The 5,283-nt window shown below is 35.3% G+C and overlaps 1 non-coding gene across 1 annotated transcript; it reads right to left on the reverse strand.

Moving 5' to 3' along the window:
* Positions 1 to 3,871: 3,871 nt before the first annotated feature.
* Positions 3,872 to 3,944, reverse strand: TRNAF-GAA (transfer RNA phenylalanine (anticodon GAA)). Its single transcript has one exon. It is a non-coding gene; the product is annotated as a tRNA-Phe (tRNA).
* Positions 3,945 to 5,283: the final 1,339 nt, after the last annotated feature.

Below are 5,283 nucleotides of genomic sequence, written 5' to 3' on the forward strand. Positions count from 1 at the left end.
TTCGATTCTATATTTGGTACGGAATTTTTCGGAAAATAAATGTGGATCTAATTTAATTTCAGAAAGTGGATCTGTGAGAGGTAATAATATAGTAGGTAATTCATTATTAGTTATTTTAGGACTTATTGAAGTCCTATTTAAAGAGGAAAGCGAACTTATGTCGCTTATGGACATTTGTAACCATAAAGAAAAAAGGGTTTATTGAAGCCAATCACAGATGCATGAAGGATACAATGTTCACCCGAGTAACTCCAACTGATACTCTTCCGCCGAAATTTCCACACAATTACTTTCACCCTAGAAATAATTCCTGGCACTTGTACCTCTCCGGTATACAGGTTCCATTCAAAATTATAAGCGTAAAGCTGTCCATTCGTGCAATCTCATTTCCAAAAGGCAATTTGTTAGTAAATCGTGTTGAATACGACGTCATCAGCTGAGTTATGGAATATTCATTAATTTTTGCGCATAAACCACGTATTTTCGATGCATTCACAACACGGATATACAATTCTTCCGCCAATTAGTAATGCGAATAACAGTTCTGGTTCAATAACACGGTCTTACCATCGGCGAGTAAATATCTCGCGGTGATGAAAAGGTAATGCTTAAGCATTAACACAACGAGCTATGAAGAAAGTTATGCCCGGATTTATCTGCGTTACAGTAACCTGTGACGATGAAATCCGTAGGAGAACCAAAGTTACCAACATAGCCTCAGAATAAACAAGCTGAGTTGGTAATAGGCTGGCCACATTGTTCGTAGGATGTAGTAAGGTCTTAGTACTATAATGTTGTAATTACAATTTATATAAGTGTGTATTAAGTGTCTTACAATTTCGACAATTTCTAGTAGATACGTTATAAAGAAAAGGTAGAGGCTTAAAATAAAAAAAAAACGTGTTTCCTCTTAATCGTTCAAAAAAAACATATTCAATGAAATGAAATAATATGAAAATAAACTACTATATAGTACAACAAAAAAAGTACTACAAAGTGACAACTAGCAGAATCCCGCGATATCTCACATGTTTAAATCCATCAAACCATTTGGGCTGCAGGATTTGTCAAAGAATACCTACTTACAAAAACATATCTTCTTAATAGCATTTTAAACTGTCTAATCAGCGTAATATGTGTACATATTGTTCGTGTGAACAGCTTTAATAATCCTGGATTAATCCACTAAGCTACCCCGAAGAACGTGCTCGGAGAATATATTTTAAATCGGGCTACATAATCCGCCTTATGGTACGCTTACTCATCATTTAGCTTTTAACTTATTAATTTATGTAAATTACAAGTAATTAATTCTTAAGTTTATAGAATTTTTGAGGTAATTTACCATCGTGATTGATTTACAAAGTTGCATCAGGCGCGGATGGGGGATGGGTGACCGTTAGAGACTAAACCTTGTGCTTTCAAGTTTCGGAGTAAACGTTTGATTTCATTTAATACATAGTAACTGTAGACGTCTTTACGGCCTTAAAAGTAGGTTAAAATATCTACGGATTAGTCATTAACCCTTAGTTCTCACACTGGCAAGACACACATTGGCAAGTAGAACTAAAATTCAAATGTACTTTATTCTTCTGAAAAAATGTTTCTGCACCACAACTTCACAACGGGTTTGGAAAGTGTTTTACTATGAAGAAGAAATGGCACAAAAAAGGGAGACATTTGAGGCGTTTCGTCTTAGCAGGAATCTTACCTGGAATTGTATCCATGGGCGGCAGCAGCTAGGAAGAATATGTCAAATTGCTCGCTATTGCTACTATTGCTTACTATTGTATAGATAAATGTAAAGCAAGATACTGGCGCTAATGCTTTATTAATTATATGTAAAAATGATGGCATTAAAAAAAAGGGAAAAGAGAATAATTATTATTAAAAAAAAAAACCCACTAAATTTCTTACCGGATCTTCTCAGTAGAGTTCGCGTTCCGATCCGGTAGTAGTTTAAGAAAATATTGTAACTGACATTTGTAAGTGCCGCCGTTGGCCTATACAAAATAAATATATTTCATTTCATTTCATTTCTCCGATTGTCTCCCTTATCACACACATCAAACCATATCACAGCAGCGCTTGACACTATTGTTATTAGGTAGAAATAGATGTGGCGATGGCGCCGCCGGAGTCGAACCGCAAAGGGTTATACCACCTTCACAATATAGAAGTAGAATCCTATCAGTTAGTTATCGGTCGTCGGTCCGACAAGCACAACGTACACATTCCATATATCTGTCGTAATGACAATAATAATGTGGTTTATGCAGCGCAATGTTTCATCGGGTTTTGCGCGAAGTTAAATTGTCAAATAAATCCGTATTAGCCGAATGACGCATGGCGTATGGCCTGCATTCGTTTTTATAAAGATTTTTTCCTTTTCGAGAATATTTTTATATCTTTACCCGACTGTGACAATGAGAATTATAGTTTTGCGTGTTATGTCTACTTTTTGGCTAACGTTGTAATTTAAACGGCTTGATGGATTTTAATATTTGAGGTGTCTTTAGATTTATATTGGTAGCGCAAATTAAACTGGGTTTATTAATAATGCCGCCAATTTTAATGAATCAAAATGGCGTCATTATTTTTCTTTTTTCGTGCGGCAAACGACATATTTTCACAGTCGGGTTTCACTTTTTTATACTTGATGCCAATTTGACGCCAAAATTTACATGTAGCTACGAATTTATTGTTAAGTTTCATATTTGTTTACTTTAGGAGTAACTTCTCTGTCTATAAATAGAAGTCTCACAGGGCTTGAACCGTCTGTAACCGAACTTAAGTAGGATTCAAACTAGAAGCGAAGGACGTTTATAAATTCCAAAACTACTTTGTTGTACAGAAATGACAGATGACAAAGGGATTGACGTGTCTATTTATCAATTATGATAAAAAATAAGTTTAATGCCAGGTTTACATCCTCCTTTTGTAATATAGGGTATATGTATATTTGTTATTTTGTAATTTTGTAGCCGACGGGTTCGCAGTCCACCTGGTAAGTGGCTACTGCAGCCCTACTGCTATCTGAGCTTTGGATGCTTTGGACTTCCAATTAAGTACCGGTGAAGACGTCATTGAAACAGCTCGGATAAATATTCCTTTGTTTTAAGTAATTCTTTACCACATTCTTCAAAAGGACTAGCAGCGCTTTGCCCTGCTTTTATTAGGCAGAAATACTGGCGGTGGTACCACCCGAGTCGAACCACAAAGTGGTAAATACTACGAGTACGTCCATATAAGATTTAAAATAGAATGTATTTAATTTTTATACTAGATAGTAGAACTAGTATGATTTGACCATCAAGATAACACCGCCACTCCTATTAGTAACGTAAAGCAGTTCTGCGTTTCAGTGGGAAGACGTAAATGGCATATCTTATATACAAAATTCTCGTGTTACAGTGTTAGTTACCGTACTCCTCCGAAACGGGTTTACCGATTTGCACCTAATTGTATGCATATTCAGTAGATCTGAGAATCGGCTACTAGCTATTTTTCATACCCCTAAGTGTTAAGGGTTGTTCACCCTTACCATTTTTTTATTTATATGGCAAATCAACATTTGCCGGGTCAGCTAGTACTAATGTAAAATGTCTACACTAATTTTCAACATTAACAATAGGTAACCGTTTTCTTAAAAAACAGCGATAAAAAACTATATTTTCCATAATAACTTACTTTTATGCAATATGCTGTATTTTTTAGATATATAACCTTACAAGATATATAAGTATCTAATTAATATAGAGACAACGTAAATATGAACTTTAATAAGTTAATAAGTTTATTTGCGTAGGTACGCAATCCAGACGAATTTATAAGCAAAATGTAGTAAAAAAAATTCAATTCTCACTGTTCATGCCGAAACCCGGGCTCGAACCAGGGACCTTCAGATCTTCAGTCTGACGCTCTCCCAACTGAGCTATTCCGGCTTACATGAAAGGGGTGAAATACGTATACAATATAAACGGAGACGCAGTGGCTTACTATACTATTTCCATTTCTTTATTTTCTCGATGACAGTTCTTCATAGTGTTGTGACCAAATAAGCAATGATATCGATCGCATAGATTTTTTATATGTATTTTGAACAAATTATTTATATGGCAACACAACTTTTGCCGGGTCAGCTAGTAATTATATATAGTTAGATTATCCACGGGTGGCAGTGACCACTTATCAATCTTATAAATAAAAGGTGTGGGTGCCTCCGCAATCAACCCACGAAAGGTTCCATTTGATACTTGTATACTTAACGTAAGACGTAGGTTGATTACGCCAGGATTGCTCGGGGGTGCGGGTGGCAGGTGCCTGCAAACTTGTCGACTATCGGAAATTAATTAGACTCCGACATTTTCGGGTTACCTTGTAACTATATCTGTAACTACAGCTTTGTAGTTAGATTGGTGGTAAGTTTAAATTAACATTTTAGCTTTATTTTATTTGAGTGACAATAATGATAGTGAAAATAATAGGTTGGAAGGCTATTTAATTTAAAATAGTTTGATTAAATGTATTCATTTTGTATGAAGCTATGTACGCACTTTCTACTTCCTTCTATAATCGGAGCAAATATAATATATTTGAATTTTTATTTACAGTTCCTGAACCTATTACAGTTAACCTGTATTACAGTGACAAAACACATTTACATATAAATATTAAGTATGTGTATCCGTATTTTTAACAGATTTAACTAATTTTGGCTGCATATTCCTAATGCAGCATAGTGTAACATTATATTTTGTGCAAAATAATAGCAAGTAATCTGGTGGTGAATGCCACTAGGCATTAAGTTCGCCCTTTATAACCACTAGGTTTACAATAAAGATTAAATAAATAATCTTACAAACCACCTAACCGATATTCAAATTTTGACTTAACGGACTGTTTCTTACCTTGAAGCTTTCTACTAATTTCAAATACCATATATTTAATCTCGTTCAATATGAAATACATACTGTAGTCACCATATATGTCACTAACTATGATAACATTTTCGGAAGGGCTCAAGGGTCCCACTTTCATGCACGTCATCAAAAACACATCCCATGTCGTATCCGGAGCACGTGCCTGCGTTACGTTGAACCCCTGATTTTTTTGATTATTTATGATAATGAACTGGTGACTACGCTGGGCAGTGATAGCCTTGTGGTTAAGAAACTAGGCCTCTTGGTCGAGGGGTCCAAGGTTCTAATCCCAGGCATGCACCTCTGATTTTTCAAAGTTATTTGCGTATTAGAAATCAATTATCACTTGCTTAAACGGTAA

This window comes from Epargyreus clarus, unplaced genomic scaffold (assembly GCF_041222505.1).
Source record: "Epargyreus clarus isolate Ecla_fem2 unplaced genomic scaffold, WU_Ecla_fem_2.2 ptg000003l, whole genome shotgun sequence".
Taxonomy (NCBI): Eukaryota; Metazoa; Arthropoda; class Insecta; order Lepidoptera; family Hesperiidae; genus Epargyreus; species Epargyreus clarus.